Consider the following 19,173-nt stretch of genomic DNA (forward strand, 5'->3'; position numbering starts at 1 on the left):
CCCAGTGTTGAAGATCAGCGGAGTGGAGATGATGTTTCCTACCTGGGGGCCCAGTTGCTCAGTGTGGGGTTAAGACCCAGGGCCTCGAGCTTAATGATGAGCTTGGAGGGTACTATGGTGTTGAATGCTGAGCTATAGTCACTAAACAGCATTCTTACATAAGTATTTATTTTGTCCAGATGGGATAGGGCAGTGTGATGGCAATTGCATCGTCTGTGGACCTATTGGAGCGGTAAGACAATTGAAGTGGGGTGTCAGGTAGGGTGGAGGTGATATAATCCTTGACTAGTCTCTCAAAGCACGATTACAGCACTGAGTTCTACAGGGCGATAGTCATTAAGTTCAGTTACTTTTGCTTTCTTGGGTACAGGAACAATGGTGGCCATCTTGAAGCATGTGGGGACAGCAGACTTTGATAGGGAGATTGAATATGCCCGTAAACACACCAGCCAGCTGGTCTACGGATGCTCTGAGGAGACGGCTAGGGATGCCGTCTGGACGAGAGGTCGACCGATTAAACGGCATGGCCGATTTAATTAAATGCAGATTTCAAGTTTTCATAACGCCGATGACATTGCACTCCACAAGGAGACTGCGTAGCAGGCTGACCACCTGTTACGCGACTGCAGCAAGGAGCCAAGGTAAGTTGCTAGCTAGCATTAAACTTATAAAAAAACAATCAATCTTCACATAATCACTAGTTAACTACACATGGTTGATGATATTACTAGTTTAACTAGCTTGTCCTGCGTTGCAATCAATGCGGTGTCTGTTCATTTATTATCGAATCACACCCTAATTTACCAAACGGGTGATGATTTAACAAGCACATTCATGAAAAAAGCATTGCCGTTGCACCAATGTACCTAACCACAAACATCAATGCCTTTCTTAAAATCAATACACAAGGATTTTTTTTTTTAAACCTGCATATTTAGAAATTCATGTTAGCAGGCAATATTAACTATGGAAATTGCCACTTCTCTTGCGTTCTGTGCAAGCAGAATCGGGGTATATGCAGCAGTTTGGGCCGCCTGGCTCGTTGCGAACTGTGTGAAGACCATTTTTTCCTAACAAAGACCGTAAGTAATTTGCCAGAATTGTACAGAATTATGACAACATTGAAGGTTGTGTAATGTAACAGCAATATTTAGACTTATGGATGCCACCCGTTCAATAATATACGGAACGGTTCTGTATTTCACTGAAAGAATAAATGTTTTGTTTTCTAAATGATAGTTTCCGGATTTGACCATATTACTGACCTAAGGCTCATATTTCTGTGTTTATTATATTATAATTAAGTCTATGATTTGATATTTGATAGAGCGGTGGTAGGCAGCAGCAGGCTTGTAAGCATTCATTCAAACAGCACTTTCCTGTGCTTGCCAGCAGCTCTTCGCAATGCTTGAAGCACAGCGCTGTTTGACTTCAAGCCTAGCAAACTCCGGAGATTAGGCTGGCAATACTAAAGTGCCTATAAGAACATCCAGAAGTCAAGGTATATGAAATACCAATGGTATAGAGAGAAATAGTCCGATAATAACTACAACCTAAAACTTCTTAACTGGGTATATTGACGAACTGGAAATATTGAACCACCAGCTTTCATATGTTCTGAGCAAGGAATTTAAACGTTAGCTTTTTTTACATGGCACATATTGCACTTTTACTTTCTTCTCCAACACTGTTTTTGCATTATTTAAACCAAATGAAACATGTTTCATTATTTATTTGAGACTAAATATATTTTTATTTATGTATTACATAAAGTTAAAATAAGTGTTCATTCAGTATTGTTGTAATTGTCATTTACAAATATATATGTAAAAAGTGGCCCATTTTTAATTGGTAACTGCTTTTTTTGGTCCTCCAATAATTGGTTACGGCGTTGAAAAATCATAATCTTTCGACCTCTTGCAAGGGTAAAAATTGTTCTATGTTTGACTCACGTCGGCCACGGAGGAGGGCCCACAGCCCTTGGTAAGCAGGCCGTGTCAGTGGCACTGTGTTAACCTGTTTAGCCTTCACGGAAGCAAAACGTCGGCCTCGGCGACGTGGCTGGTTTTCCTTTTGTAGTCCGTGATTGTCTGTAGTCTCTGCCACATACGTCTTGTGTCTGAGCGACTCCATATCTAGCACAACGTTGTTACATTTCCTTAATCCACCATAAATGTCTCAATGTGTCGAACCTAACCAATATCTACTGGATGAGGTGGCCAAATATCCTGTTCTCTTGTGAGTACTAAGAACTGTTTGTTCTTTGAATAGAGGTTAAGGAGAGTCTTGTTTGAAACGGAGATACCTCGTTCAGAACATGCAAGTTTCAGAGTACAGAGGGTGGGGGCAAGAACACAAGACCCGTGGTGGATTAGGCACAGAGTTGGGTGAAAATAGCAATTTACGCAACCAGAGTACAGGATTGTACATACCTATAATTTAAAGTAATGCTAATATAAATGTTTCGCCGGCTCTGCCGTGTCTTAATATACACAGCAATGCTGTCCGACCCTAGTGCAGCTGTAAGCAAGCGGGTTAGATCTGCTGGCTACTGGCTGACAAACTCCTGTCATTGGCTGAGCGAGAGAACAATAGCTAACGTTTGCCGCCTATACAGTACAACCATCCAGTTCTTTGTGTACAGTGAGAAATAACAGTCAATGTAGGTAGGGCCAGCCGAGGGCATAGATTTTCCGTTCTCCTCCTCTTAGCTTGTTTACATTTCATTGAAAGCACACCAAGGACTTTTCATCATAGGATGAAATCCCTGCCGAAATGTTTCCATAAACCCCACCATTTCCATCTGATCATTGGAAGTAATCATCATCTAGCTGCACTCTCACTGTGCAGGAATCCTCCTCAACCCGAACCCAGCTCTATGGCTCCATCCCAAATAGCACCCTATTCCCTATATTATGGTACACGATTTTTGACCCCAGAGCCTTATGCCAAAAGTAGTGTACTATAGGGAATAGGGTGCCATTTGGAATGCAGAAGTGTTGAAGATCCCCTTTCAACTTGATCCACTTAACTGCTGATCCAGGTGTGCAGTCATCTGTTGCTATGCTGGGTGTTGGCTAGTAATGCTGTAGCTAGCTGACACTCACATTTCTCTTTCTCTTCCTGTACCATGAACAACTTCAGACTAAAAATGGCTCCCTATTATCTTAGGCCTACCTAGCCTAGTTGATAACACTAGGAAACTACTGCCTTAGCACTGGACTCCTCATAGGCACACCTGTTTTAGACATTTGCGCTTTGTAATAGAGTCACATGCCGGTCTGCTCTGTCTCACAGTCCTGGCCAGAAATTCCTGCCATGTAACCTCTTGGTGTTTTCTTGGATCGTTTGTTGGCTAGGAGGAGAAGTGTGACTTCAGATTCGAATCACACCACTGAGAGAGACTGGGCTTGTGGAGGACTGGCTTGTCTGTACTTGCCCTCTGTCAGACACTTTGGTTGTTTTTATGACAGAGCGCTTCCCCTTCATAATTGTGTCACCATATAGAGTAGACTACAGGTATGGCAGGCTCCACGTGAATCCAATGGAGTGATTTAGCAGGGCAACATTTCACCACCTGCACATTCAGATTCTGTGGCGTTTTTATTTGCTTAAGAACATCATAGTGTGTGGATATTTGTTGTCATAAAACCAGTTGAGTCACCACCATTGATAATGTATTCAGTGCTGTGTGTATTTGTATGTGTTTCTTGAAAGTTGTAAGGAGGTGCCCCCTTCCACGGTGTCAACATGGGAATACTGTTGTAGGCCACATGTAAATGATCTAGCCTAAGTTTTCCATTTGAGTCCCAGCTAACCAACCGTATAACGCTTATTGCATTGTCCATTGAGGAAAGACGCTCAAGGAGGCCATTGATAATGCTGAATGTACACTGCACCAATCTGAGATGTCTTCTGTGTGTGAACTGAAAAGCCTTTATTCTCACGCCTGACAGACTGTGTGCCCTTTCTGGCAGCCCTCCTTTCTCATAGTCTCTCAGACAACAGCAAATGGAATGTATGTTCTTGTTCTCTGAAGGTGGCCCACATTAACATTCTGTTTTTTAATCTCCCTGCTGTGCCATGCTGCGATTTGAGTTCTTATCGTGTGGAGAGAATGTTTATGTGCAGGTGCAAGATAAATAATATTCCAGTTCTGTTGCCGATGCAATTGTACTTTTCTCACCCAGAAGTGACAGCAATGGATTAAAAGCTTTGATTTTCCTCATGCCCACATACTGAAAAAAAGTTACCATAATTCACAGGATATAACAAATGAGGAAAATAGTCTAATTGATAGCTGGATTTGGCTTATCCTAGTTGAGTTAGTCGTGCTACATTTCCCGAGGTTTGTCTATTCAGCTGCACTGCACAGAGATGCATTGCTATTGACTGCTGCTGGCCTTGGTGAGTTTCAGTTTGCTGATCTCACCGGCAACGTTGTTTTGCCAAGAAGCCCTTTTATTCAGACTTCACAATCTTGCCTTGCTGTGCCTTTCATTAGCCATGCAGAATGCTTCTCTTGCTTCTCTTGCTGCATCCAAAATGTCACCCTATTCCCTATATAGTCCAATACTTTTGACCTGAGCCCCATGGGCCCTGGTCAAAAGTAGTGCACTATATAGGGAATAGGGTGCCATTTAGGATGCAACCCCCCATTCATTCACCACTCTGTTCCTTGGCTTAACAAAAGAGAGAATGATTATAGACTGCACCCAACCAGGATTTATGTAGGGGGGACCCAGACTAGGCATAGGCCTAGCTACTGAGAAGAATGTCAGTACGGGAGGCCTACCACCTGTGCACTAGTAGAAACCCTTTCATCAGGTTTTTAACCACATAGGCTTAAGGCGTCAGCATGCTTCAGTTCTGCTGCCACCAAACGGAACGAGTGTGCTCACATACTCCCTTAAAAGACCTTCGCTTGAAAAATGATTTAAAGCCGCAATAGTCGTTTTTGAGATGCCAAAGCCTGTATACACTCCCTCAAAATAGTCATAATTAATCTAAGATAACTCATGAAATCTATCGTTAATTTAGTGGTTTTTACCGGAGAGATCTTAGTCAGTCAATTTTACATCTAACTAAGTTTGGTGCAGTAATTTTCAGTGAAAATAAAAAATGTGCATGACAAGTCGTCTCTCATTGAATGATAACAAAGACTTTATTGAAGAATCCCTACTGTTGACCAATCACTGACGAAAGGGCATGGGCTGCGGCTCCCTCACCGAAGTCCGAAACGAACAGAAACGTCACAATATATGGACTAACTGTACCAAACTATTTCGGCTGGGAAGCATGCAGGCGCCTTTACTCCTGGAGTAGGTCCTGTGCCCGAGTGAGTTGCCTGTCCGAGCCTGCTAGAAGAATAGGCCTTACTCCTCTTTTTGTGACAGGTCTATAGATTTTAGACAGTAAATCTTACATAATCTCAGTGGACCAGTTGTTCCTAGTATTAAAACACTGTATGCAAGATCATGTTCTAATTGTGTTCCCCTCCGCTGTTATGTCCCAGTGCACAGACACACCTCCACGACAGTCAGAATGTTTTTGATTTTGGTGCTCAGCAGAGAGAGACATACAGGTGAGGCTTTCACTGTACAGTACTACAATATGTGTTTGTTCACTTGGCACAATCAATCTGAAGCATTAATCCCTGGAACAGGCTGCTCTCTCCCTCTCATCTTCCTTCCCTTTCTATGTCAATCCCAGAGTAATCTTTTCTCCTACCGGTTAGCTCTGCCTGGCATAACACATTGGGGATGTGTTGAGGGAGCTTCTCTTGCACCCTTGCATCCCCCTCTTGGTTCCCAGAGGGAGGCTGTCTCTTCTAACACTCTGTCCAAAACGGCATTCTATTCCCTACATAGTGAACTCTTTTGACCATGGTCCCATTGGCCTCTGGTCAAAAGCAGTGCACTAATTGTGTAGGGAATAGGGTGCCATTTTGGACAGAGTGTTAGAAGATCCTGGCTGGGTTCAAATAAAATGTTATTTGTCACATGCTTTGTAAAGAACAGGTGTAGACTAACAGTGAATGCAACAATTGAGGTAGATATGTCCATATAGGTAGGGTTAAAGTGACTAAGCAACAGAATAGATAATAACCAGTAACATCAGCAAATGTCAGTGTTTTCAAACCTTGGTCCTCGCGTACCCCCAACAGTACACGTTTTTATTGTAACCCTGGACAAGCACACCTGCACTGAGTTGAATAAGGTGTGTTGTGAAGGACTACAACAAAACTGTACTGTTGGGGGTACTCGATAAGCAGGGTTGGGCAACACTGGCGTATGTGATGAGTGTTGTGGAAATTTCCTCTATTTACCAAATCACGGGAGCAAACCACACACACACGTCAGAGTTAGTTATAAAAGTCCATCTTTAATTATACGAGCTCTATCACAATCCTGTGACTCTCAGATAAATTCAGTGTCTCCCAGTGAATTCTCTGAGAGTCCCCTTACAATGCAACTGAGTTCCTTTAATAGCCCTCATAGAACCCCTCATCCGGGATCGTGACTACTGCTCAAGCTCATTACCATAACGCAACGTTAACGATTTCTGAAAATCGCAAATGAAATGAAATAAATATGCCTGTTCTCAAGCTTAGCCTTTTCTTAACAACACTGTCATCTCAGATTTTCAAAATATGCTTTTGAACCATAGAAAATCAATAATTTGTGTAAGAGTGTTGATAGCTAGCTTAGCATTTAGCGTAGCATTTAGCACGCAACATATTCACAACCAGCAAAGCAATCAGATAAAATAATTTACCTTTGAAGAACTTCAGATGTTTCAATGAGGAGACTCTCAGTTACATAGCAGATGTCCAGTTTTTCCTGAAAGATTCTTTGTGTAGGACAAATCGCTCCGTTTTGTACATCACATTTGGCTACCGAAACGAACCGAAAATTCGGTCACCTACACGTCGAACTTTTTCCGAATTAACTCCATAATATCGACCGAAACAATGGCAAACGTTGTTTGAATCAATCCTCAAGGTGTTTTGTCAAATATCTTTTCATTGATATGCCGTTCGTGGAAGCATGGTTTTTCTCTGAATCCCATGGAAAAATACCAGCAGCTGAGTTTTGCGCACCAATTTCCATGCAGGACACCGTGCGGACACTTGGCAAATGTAGTCTCTTATGGTCAATCTTCCAATGATATGCCTGCAAATACGTCACAATGCTGCAGACCCCTTGGGGAAATGATAGAAAGGGTAGGCTCATTCCTGGGGCATTCACAGCCATATAGGGAGACAATGCAAAACGTAGCTTCAGAAATCCTGTTCATTTCCTGGTTGCAGTAACATCTTGGTTTTGCCTAAAGCTTGTGTTCTAGGGCACTCACAGTGAAAATCTTTGCAGTTCTGGAAACTTCAGAGTGTTTTCTTTCCAAAGCTATCAATTCCATGCATAGTCGAGCATCTTTTCGTGACAAAATATCGCGCTTAAAACGGGCACGTCTTTTTATCCAAAAATGCAATACTGCCCCTAGAGTCTTAAGAGGTTAATAGCAAAGACACACATAGTCAGACAGCATAGACATAATTCATCGTTCAGCTTTGTCTCCTTTCCCAAACCCCAGAACCATAAACAAAATCCTCCATATCAACAGGCATATATCAAATTGTCATTTAGATACAACCCACTCAAAATACAAACTCCTGGACAAACTCACGGAGAGAAAAAGGTTAGGCCATAGGTTAAGATAAAAACAACATTAGAGGGAGCATAGAATGATTCCAGACACTGCAACCATTCTTTCCCCAGAATGGGAAAGGTAGGGAGTAAAAGATATGTTTACACATGATGACACTTTGACCTCTCCCCTCTCTGTGGCCCATACAACTTAGTCCTGACAGAACAGATAACTGCCAATGGCCACCACTATAGTACAACAAAATACATTCTTATGAGAAGTAACGTACACACATTTGATGAATATTAAATATCTTACAAATGTTATCAACAAATTTTGATCCTTCCACGACATGAGTTAAGATTTAGTGCAAAAAGGGTCAATGCGGATAGTCCGGGTAGCTAGTGGTTAGCTAATTAGCAGTCTTACACGGAACCCAAACCGGCTGCGCACATGCGCCATCGTGCATAAATGTATTTTGTCCCCCTACACCAAACGCGATCACGACACGCAGGTTAAAATATCAAAACAAATTCTGAACCAATGACATTCATTTGGGGACAGGTCGAAAAGCATTAAACATGTATGGCAATTTAGCTAGTTAGCTTGCACTTGCTAGCTAATTTGTCCAATTGAGCTAGCTTGCTGTTGTTAGCTAATTTGTCTTGGGATATAAACATTGAGTTGTTATTTTACCTGAAATGCACAAGGTCCTCTACTCCAACCCCATCAAAGTTGCCCATCCCTAGACATACTCATTTTAAAGCCACTGATAAGGATAGGAATTGCCAGGGACCTCACCGTACGATATTATCACTATACTTAGGTGCCGATGCGATTCGATACTGTGATTTTATTGTGTTTTGATATTCCAAACATATTGCTCACTATATGTCTGTTGCAGAGAGATGAGACAGCAAGATGGAGAACAAGCTATAGAATGAAAAATAATGGTGTTCTAGCGCACGAACAGCCAGCTCGCGCTTTTTACATATTGATACTTGGATTCAAAGTATTAGTATAATTTTGTCCCAAAAAATAACAGCGTGTTTGTTTTGTAACTGTGTAAAAAAAAAAAGAGGTTTCTCTCCCCCATCACTACTTACAAAACTATCTTGACCCATGAATTTCACACATGCTTGTATTTTTGAACATAAGAGTAATGAATCTAGTTTCCTGCAAGGTCAGAAGGGAGATTTAAGATATATATATTTTAGGCAGGTCAGGGATAGGGTGTCTCACTAAAAACAGTGGTGGTCTTGTTTCCTGTTTTTCAGTGCAAGGCAGGATATAGGGCCTAGTACCGAGCTGGCACTACTGTACTGACTGGTCAGCTAAAATAACTATTTCTGTCTACTAGACTAGAGCCCGAGGGCTGTTTTAGACTAATTGTACAGTGGAGTTCACAGGCCTTTTAGCCAAGTCTAAAGTATCAGATGGCCAAGGAGAATGCCAGCCACATTGACTAATTTTCATCCCACAGAGATGAGCAACATGTCAGAGCAAAGTCTGGTGACAGACCTTGGTGTCAGGTGTGGGTCACAGCTAGCCCTGGCTTCCTGTTTTTAAACTGGAGAGGGACTCAACACTTGCCCAAAACTTTTGCAGACACAAACAGGAACTAGAATACACCGATAAATATCTGTCTGTTTTTGACCTTCGAAATACCACTGCACTTTACATAGCATGAATTAATAGGCTCAGGGAGTTTCAACTAACATGCATCTCTGGGCCCAACATCCCATGACTAACTGGACCTATTCATTGGATCATATAGGCCATTGACAAATGTCCTCCCACCATTCTATGACAGCCCAAACAGCTGTTTCTTATTAAAGGGAATGTATAGTATTTCATTGACCCTGACCTAGTTTAGTGATGCAGTGAGAGTCGGAGGAATAATTTCAATTGCATACTCCAAGTCCTCCCCTCCACAAAACCCATTTGAGTAAGTCAGAGGTGAGGGACCTCCTGGCTTTCTCATCTGATGGGTTTTGAGAAGTGAGGAGAAAGAACTTGGAGTATGCAATTGAGATTCTATAGGGGTGCTATAGGCCTAAACCTGATGCTTGCACATGTCTGACAATGGCAGGACACTGAAGCACTTAAAGACCATGCTGTTGTTTTAATTAATAAACTAGCCCAATGACCTAGCGGATGAGAAAGAAATCAAACATCATCTGAGGCCCATTACAGTGGCTTGCAAAAGTATTCACCCCCCTTGACATTTTTGTATTTTGTTGCCTTACAACCTGGAGTTAAAATAGATTTGGGGGGGTAATCATTTGATTTACACAACATGCCTACCACTTTGAAGATGCAAAATATGTTTTATTGTGAAACAAAACAAGAAATAAGACAAAAAAAAACAACTTGAGTGTGCATAACTATTCACCCTCCCAAAGTCAATATTTTGTAGAGCCACCTTTTGCAGCAATTACAGCTGCAAGGCTCTTTGGGTATATCTCTATAAGCTTGGCACATCTAGCCACTGGGATTTTTGCCCATTCTTGAAGGCAAACTGCTCCGGCTCCTTCAAGTTGGATGGGTTCCGCTGGTGTACAGCAATCTTTAAGTAATACCACAGATTCTCAATTGGATTGAGGTCTGGGCTTTGACTAGGCCATTCCAATACATTTAAATGTTTCCCCTTAAACCACTCGAGTGTTGCATCAGCAGTATGCTTAGGGTCATTGTCCTGCTGGAAGGTGAACCTCCACCCCAGTCTCAAATCTCTGTAAGACTGAAACAGGTTTCCCTCAAGAATTTCCCTGTATTTAGCACCATCCTTCCTTCCTTCAATTCTGACCTGTCTCTCCCAGTCCCTGCTGATGAAAAACATCCCCACAACATGATGCTGCCACCACCACGCTTCACTGTGGGAATGGTGTTCTCGGGGTGATGAGGTGTTGGGTTTGCGCCAGAGATAGTGTTTTCCTTGATGTCCAAAGAGCTCGATTTTAGTCTCATCTGACCAGAGTACCTTCTTCCATATGTTTGGGGAGTCTCCCACATGCCTTTTGGCAAACACCAAACGTGTTTGCTTATTTTTTTCTTTAAGCAATAGCTTTTTTTTCTGGGCACTCTTCCATAAAGCCCAGCTCTGGAGTGTACGACTTAGTGGTCCCATGGACAGATACTCCGATCTCCGCTGTGGAGTTTTGCAGCTCCTTCGGGGTTGTCTGGTCTCTTTGTTGCCTTTCTGATTAATGCCCTCCTTGCCTGGTCTGTGAGTTTTGGTGGGCGGCCCTCTCTTGGCAGGTTTGTTGTGGTGCCATATTCTTTCAATTGTTTTATAATGGATTTAATGGTGCTCCGTGAGACATTCAGTTTCATAATCCTGATCTATACTTCTCCCAACTTTGTCCCTGTCCTGTTTGGAGAGCTCCTTTGTCTTCACAGTGTGTGCTGCTTGCTTGGTAGTGCACCTTGCTTAGTGGTGTTGCAGACACTGGGTCCTTACAGAACAGGTGTATGTTTACTGAGATCATGTGACACTTAGATTGCACACAGGTGGACTTTATTTAACTAATTGTGACTTCTGGAGGTAATTGGTTGCACCAGACCTTATTTAGGGGCTTCATAGCAAAGAGGGTGAATACATATGCACACCACTTTTCTGTTGTTTTTAAAAATAATAATAATTTTGAAACACTTTTTCACAAACCTATTTGGACTATTTATGTCCATTTCATGAAATCCAAATCTATTTAAAGTACAGGTTGTAATGCAACAAAATAAGGAAAAATGCCAATGGAGGTGAATACTTTTGCAAGGCACTGTATGTGACGGAGCTCCAGCTCTATATCCTTCCTCATTAAGCGACATCAAAATGCATGAGGTGTAGGTGAATGTCTGTTCGGCTTCAGCTCGGCTCTGGCCTTCTCAGAACGCAGCAAATTGCCTCTATATAAATTATGGAGGTGGTCAGGGAAGAAAAGGAGTAGGTAGGGATGTTATTCAGTTAGCCACCGAAAATACATTTGACCAGTCATGCATTTCGGTCTAGAGGTTAATTTTCATAATTTTGTGAAATTAAATTGGCGCACGTATATTTTCTTCGTCATCATGCATTTTATATTCTACGCGCACAACATACAGAGCCTCGTTTGAGAAGCGGAACGGTTGACGGCGCGAGAGTAGCTCCGCAAAAAGCCTGTGAGGTACTGGAGTGGAATCTGCTTTTGTAAACTCAGTCATTGCGCAACAATTCTAAATGCAATTGCGTGTTAACTTTGGCGGCGGTTAATTGGAGCTATTTTAATTTCTCAATCTCAATTTGTAATTAAAGCACGTCTCCAATTCGGATGCATCGGCTATAGCCTGTCTACCTGTGACTATCAGCGCGTCACCCACCACGTTCCAATGTGAGTTTGAGGTTGTATAGTTATTTGAAACCTGAACGTTTTACTTCACTTCAAATAATGAGACGTCTTGAGACACCTTGCTTCAGAGTAGCCTGGCTAAAAAACCATCCATAGAAACGTGGAGGCAATTATTTAATAAAGACTTCCTCATGCCATTAACCAGCTATTAATCACCTGTTCTATTGGTTTTCATAACTTTTATTTCATTGTCCAGAAGCCAATCCTCATATTAGCAACCCATAATAGTTGTTGCTATTCGATTCCCCTTGTAGATGTTTTACAATTTTATTTTATTTCTGTCACAAATGCTCGCATTAGGTGCACTGTTTGAGAATTGCATTTTGGGCGAATGTTTTGGATATTACGTTTAATTAGCTGGTTCATTACAGGAGTTACATGTTCAATAATAGGCGATAGTCCTTCGACTGTAAAACGATAGACTTGCTATTGTTGCATGTTTCCATTTTAAACTGTAAATGAAAAAATGTCCGCTCCTTGTATGCATCAGAGAGGAAGAGACGTTTACATGTGAGTCATTCAGCAGATGCTCTTATCCAGAGCAATTTACAGTAGTGAGTGTACACGTTTTCATTCGTACTGGTCCCCCGTGGGAATCAAGCCTACAACCCTGGCATTGCAAGTGTCATGCTCTACCAACTGAGCCACACAGGACCCAGAAGCGAGAGGTTTCAATCTCACCAAAATAATCCCAATGGCCCAAAATCGCAAACTTGTCACCTGCCTTCCCGCCTTGATACGACTCCTATTGTTGGGGCAGAAACATAAGAATTTCGTCATTATATACAGATCTCTGATAGTATTTTCTGTTAGTCAAGTCATTTTACAATTTAGATTTATTATATATATATATTTTTTTACAGTTTTGACTGGTTAATGAGGGTCTGAATGGCTGAGTGGCTGAATGTCCGCCTACGTATACAATGAACCTCTATTTGAGTCACCTGACAGTCAAATTTGCGTAACTCCCTAGAATGGGACCCTCCACAGCACGAGGTACAAACTTGTTGCAGTGCAGCTGGGGATTGTAGGCATCTTCTCTCCAGAGGAACGGCTGTCTGTATTTTCATTCCAGCAGAATGGTAACAGCAGCTGCTTTTGATACCTTTTGTGTCATGGGATAGGGTAGAGCCATGGGCTTTATTTAAATTTTATATATATATATATATATATGAGAGAGAGAGAGAGGGATGCCGACTAATTAGTTGTTCTAAACACAACAATATTAGACTTAAAGCTAGTGGAAACTGAGTACAGTAGCTTTCGCTGTGTTTGTCTGTCTCTGTCTGTCTCTGTATCTGTCTCTGTATCTGTCTCTGTCTGCGTGTTTGTGTGTCTCTCTCCATCTGTGTCTCTGTCTTTGTCTCTCTTTGTGTGTGTGTGTGTGTGTGTGTGTGTGTGTGTGTGTGTGTGTGTGTGTGTGTGTGTGTGTGTGTGTGTGTGTGTGTCTTTGTGTGTGTGTGTCTGTGTGTGTGTGTGTCTTTCTGTGTGTGTGTCTTTCTGTGTGTGTGTCTTTCTGTGTGTGTGTGTGTCTTTCTGTGTGTGTGTCTCTTTGTGTGTGTGTCTCTTTCTGTGTGTGTGTGTGTGTGTGTGTCTCTTTCTGTGTGTGTGTGTGTGTCTCTTTCTGTGTGTGTGTGTGTGTCTCTTTCTGTGTGTGTGTGTGTGTGTGTGTCTGTCTGTCTCTTTCTGTGTGTGTCTGTCTGTCTGTCTGTCTCTTTCTGTGTGTGTCTGTCTGTCTGTCTGTCTCTTTCTGTGTGTGTCTGTCTGTCTGTCTGTCTCTTTCTGTGTGTGTCTGTCTGTCTGTCTGTCTGTCTGTGTGTGTGTCTGTCTGTCTCTTTCTGTGTGTGTGTCTGGCTGTCTCTTTCTGCATCTCACTCTCTGTGTCTGCGTCTCTGTCTGTCTGTGTGTCTCTCTGTCTGTCTGTGTGTTTATGCGTGCATACATTTTGAGAATCTCGAGGAGGAACAGCACTTTGATCCTGCCTGCCTTGAGTGTGATCAGCATATGACTCTGCAAAGTACCTTAAGACACACAGCCAATCTGCTTTGAGACTATTGTTCAGAAAACTGGAGGCAAACTTAGGAGAAGCTTGTCTCAATTCCCTGGAGTGTTACTGATCTTGTCTTTTCTGCCTGAAGTTCTTATCTACTGTTGGGCGTTTTCTCGAACCTGTTTTCCTTTTTGTTGATACTGACTGGATTTCTGCATTGATTGTAAAAACCTTTGGAATAGTAACACTCTTGACAGGTAGGAGTATCTGAAAAGATTTTAATAGTGTCTTTTATTTTTATAACTGGGTCATTCCACCGCCAAAAAGCCCAAAAAAGAGGATTTTGACACCCACCATCTCAGATTGTTCTGAAGTTGTTTCTGTAGTTAGTAACAGATACGATTAGCATTCCTGAAACAGACCAAACATCTTCAGATTCACAGGGAATACATTACGTAGTATGGAGAAGCAAATCTACAGCTTCATACTACTTGTCAAGCATAGGGAACTGATACTTTACAGTTGGTATGGTTTGTGGAGGGATCCGTGGGTGGCTTTTGATTTTTTTTTTTTGTATTCCTTCATGACTTACTCATTGGTAAGAAGAGTGCAAATCAGATGTTGGGTCCTACATTTATTTAATATTATCTGAATCCTATAGACCTAAATTAAATTGGCCAATTTGAGTGTAGTTCTCCTAGATCAAATAACATTTCAAAAATGTTGAAATGTTTCAGGAATGCCAATATCACCTGTTTCTAACTACAGAAACTATTTCAAAACATTCTGAGATGGTGGGTGTCATGGCTTACTGAAATGACATGGACCGACTCGGCCAGCTTGGTTCCATACTGTATAGTGTGAGATAGCCAACTTCTGTCGTTGTCAAGCCGAAGGCTACATAGAGGGTGTTAAAAAGCGCACTGCCGTGCTCCGAGCACGCAAATTGGAGCATGGGAGGGTCGGCGTATGAGTCCAAATCAAAGTTTGCGAAATCGAGAGCACTTCTGCAATGTGTACTCCGTTTGCACATATTTTGAAGCGTGCATCGACGTAAGCTTCAACAAAGTATGCAAAGAAATATGACACAACCACGTAAAAAACGTTTCTTGAAATCGAAGGTGTCCGTTATTTGAGTTAAAGCGACAGAAAATACTCTCCGACTGCGAGATGATAAGTTGCCTATTCACATCTCATATTTTGCCTGACTACAGTATTTTATCTTGATACATTAATAAATACATGCTGCGGTAATTTTGGCATTGTTACCTGCCTATAATACCCACTGTGGTTGTTTTGTATGTTGTAAGTCAATAGGGCTAGCTACTACTGTTAGCTAACTAGCCAGATAGCCAAGAATAATTGTTAGCTAGCTACCCACAAATAATTGACATCTACCCTAGAAAATATTGGTTTTAAGTCTTTTTGCCAGTTATAGTATTTGGTTAGCTACATTATTACAGTTCACATATAGCTAGCTGATAGTTATTAAGTAAAATGTTTGCTTTGTCTATATCTTGTTTGATCTCTCTTGCCATTGTCCTGGCTAGAAGAAGCAAGGTTCAGTGAAAGGGTAAGTCAATAGGGCTAGCTAGCCACAAATAATTGTTAGCTAGCTACCCATGAATAATTGACAACTACCTTGCATAACATTAGTTTTAGATCATTTTGGGCTGTTTAACTAACTAGCTAGATTACGATTAACTTAAGCTCAGCAAAAAAAGAAACATCCCTTTTCCAGGACCCTGTCATTCAAAGATAATTCGTAAAAATCCAAATAACTTCAGTTATTTAAGGAGGCATGAGGACTGCAGATTTGGCCAGGTCAATACATTGCAATGTCCGTACTGTGAGATTCCTAAGACCGCACTACAGGGAACTGATCGTCCTCGCAGTGGCAAACCACGTGTAACAACGCCTACACAGGATCGGTACACCCAAACATTTGGGGGCAGAACTGCAAAAGTGTGTGTGAGCAAGGAGGCCTACAAACCTGACTCAGTTACTCCAGCTCTGTCAGGAGGAATGGGCAAACATACGCCCAACTTATTGTGGGTAACTTGTGGAAGGCTACCCAAAATATTTGACCCAAGTTAAACAATTTAAAGGCAATGCTACCAAATGCTAATTGTGTATGTAAACTTCAGACCCACTGGGAATGTGATGAAATAAATAAAAGCTGAAATAAACAATTCTCTCTACTATTATTCAGACATTTCACATTCTTAAAATAAAGTGGTGATCCTAACTGACCTAAGAGCGGGGCGGCAATGTAGCCTAGTGGTTAGAGCATTGAACAAGTAACCGAAATTTTGAATCCCCGAGCTGACAAGGTACAAATCTGTCGTTCTGCCCCTGAACAAGGCAGTTAACCCACTGTTCCTAGGCCGTCATTGAAAATCAGAATTTATTCTTAACTGACTTGCGTAGTTAATAAATAAAGGTTAAAAAAAAAAACATTTAAAACAATTTTTACTGGGGTTAAATGTCAGGAATTGTGATAAACTGAGTTTAAATGTATTTTGCTAAGGTGTAAACTTCGGACTTCAACTCTACATATATGCATACACACTGTGTGTGTGTGTGTGTGTGTGTGTGTGTGTGTGTGTGTGTGTGTGTGATATATATGTATATATACATACATGTATAGATATACATACATACATACATACATACATACATACATACATACTTTTTTGCCCCACTGTATGTATTTAGTCAGCCACCCACCAATTGTGCAAGTTCTCCCACTTAAAAAGATGAGAGGCCTGTAATTTTCATCATAGGTACACTTCAAGTATGACAGACAAATTGAGCGGGAAAAATCCAGAAAATCACATTGTAGGATTTTTAATGAATTTATTTGCAAATTATGGTGGAAAAAAGTATAAGGACACCAATAAGGGCTCCCGAGTGGTGCAACGGTCTAAGGCACTGCTTCTCAGTGATAGAGGCGTCATTACAGACCCTAGTTCGGTTCCTGGCTGTATCGCAACCGGCCGTGATTGGGAGTGCCATTGGCCTAGCGTCGTCCGTGTTTGGCCGGGGTAGGCCGTCATTGTAAATAAGAATTTATTCTTAACTGACTTGCCTAGTTAAATAAAATAAATAAGAAAAAGAGACCTTCTTGGGGCAAGAAACACGAGCAACGGACATAATATTGTTGGAAATCTTCCTTTAGTCTGAGTCCAAATTTGATATTTTTGGTTCCAACCGCTGTGTCTTTGAGTCACAGAGGAGGTGAACTGATGATCTCTGCATGTGTGGTTCCCACCGTGAAGCATGGAGGTGTGGTAGTGCTTTGCTGGTAACGTAGTCTGGGATTTATTTAGAATTCAAGGCACACTTAACCAGCATGGCCACCACAGCGATACGCTATCCCACCTGTTTAAAAAATATATATTTTATTTATTTAACCTTTTATTTAACCTGGTAGGCTAGTTGAGAACAAGTTCTCATTTACAACTGCGATAAAGCAAAGCAGTTTGACACATACAACACCACAGTTATTTTTTAATATATACAGTGTGTGCATTTGAGGTAAGATAAGGGTATGTAAGGCAATAAATAGGCCATGGTGGCGAAGTAATTACAATATAGCAATTAAACACTGGAATGTGCAGAAGATTAATGTAAACGTAGAGATACTGGGGTGCAAAGGAGCAAGATAAATAAGTACAGTATGGGGATGAGGTAGTTGGATGGGCTATTTACAGATGGGCTATGTGCAGTGATCTGTGAGCTGCTCTGACAGCTGGTGCTTAAAGCTAGTGAGGGAGATATGAGTCTCCAGCTTCAGTGATTTGTGCAGTTTGTTCCAGTCATTGGCAGCAGAGAACTGGAAGGAAAGGCAGCCAAATGAGGAATTGGCTTTGGGTTTGACCAGTGAGATATACCTGCTGGAGCACGTGATACGGGCGAGTGCTGCTATGGTGACCAGTGAGCTGAGATAATGTGGGGCTTTACCTAGCAAAGACTTGTAGATGGTTTGCGCTTAGTTGGAATATCATTTGTTTTTCAGTGACCCAAAATACCTCCAGTCTGTGTAATTTTAAATGTAAAATGTATTTAACTAGGCAAGTCAGTTAAGAAAAGATTCACGGCTTAACAGGGATCAGTGGGTTGTTCATGGGAAGAACAACAGATTTTTACCTTGTCAGCTCGGGGATTCAATTCACCAACCTTTCGGTTACTGGCCCAACGCTCTAACCACTAGGCTACCTGCCGTCCCAAATGGCTATTTGACCACAAAGGAGAATGATGGAGTGCTGCATCAGATGATGGCCTCCATAATCCCCCGACCTCAAACCATCTGTGATGAGTTGGACCGCAGAGTGAAGGGAAAGCAGTTCCAAGTGCCTAGCTAATGTGGGAACTCCTCTAAGACTGTTGTAAAAGCATTACAGGTGAAGCTGGTTGAGTGAATGCCAAGAGTGTGCAAAGCTGTCATCAAGGCAAATGGTGGCTACTTTCAGGAATCTCAAATATAAATATATTTTTAATGAACATGCTTTTGGTTACTACATGATTCCATATGTGTTATTTCATAATTTAGATTTTTCACTATTATTGTACAATGTAAATAAATGTTTAAAAAAAATGTTTAGTCGGTGTGTCTAAACTTTTGACTGGTTTCATTCATTCATTCGGAACGCCTTCCTAATTTTGAGTTGCACCCCCGGGGCAGCAGGGTAGAGTACCGGGTGGTAGCTGGCTAGTAACAGTGACTAAAGTTCAGGGCAGGGTACTTGGGCGTATGCTTGCTAGTGGTGACTGTACAACAGTCTGATGGCCTGTAAGGTATTTTGCCCCTTTCTAACTTCCTCTATTTTTGCATATTTTTGATACTGAATGTTCAGACCTTCAACCAAACCTGGTATTAGTTAAAGGGAACCTGGATTTACAATTAACACACACAAAGATTACATGGGTTCCATTTTTATTCCTGGCGAAAACCAAACACTGTATTCTACAGTAAGAACCTCATACCAACGGTGAAGTATGGTGGTGGTTCTGTGATGTTTTGGGAATGCTTTGCTGCCTCAGGACCTGGATGACTTGTCTTAATAGAAGGAACCATGAAATATGCTTTGTATAAGAGAATTCTACAGGAGAATGTCAGGCCATCTGTCTGTGAGCTGAAGTACAGCT

At 41.6% G+C, this 19,173-nt stretch overlaps 1 protein-coding gene across 5 annotated transcripts in view; it reads left to right on the top strand.

The window, feature by feature from the left end:
* The window catches only part of LOC118358991 (ecotropic viral integration site 5 protein homolog), a 93,360-nt gene that overhangs the window by 7,607 nt on the left and 66,580 nt on the right, over positions 1-19,173 (top strand). Inside the window, exon 1 of one of the 5 annotated variants that reach the window (XM_052480286.1) lies at positions 14,261-14,279. The exons of the other annotated variants lie outside the window; for them this stretch is intronic. The gene's annotated coding sequence lies outside the window, so the exon portion shown is untranslated. Of the gene's footprint in view, positions 1-14,260; positions 14,280-19,173 lie in introns of those variants that run through there. 5 annotated transcript variants of the gene reach the window in all.

This window comes from Oncorhynchus keta, chromosome 26 (assembly GCF_023373465.1).
Source record: "Oncorhynchus keta strain PuntledgeMale-10-30-2019 chromosome 26, Oket_V2, whole genome shotgun sequence".
NCBI classification, from domain to species: Eukaryota; Metazoa; Chordata; class Actinopteri; order Salmoniformes; family Salmonidae; genus Oncorhynchus; species Oncorhynchus keta.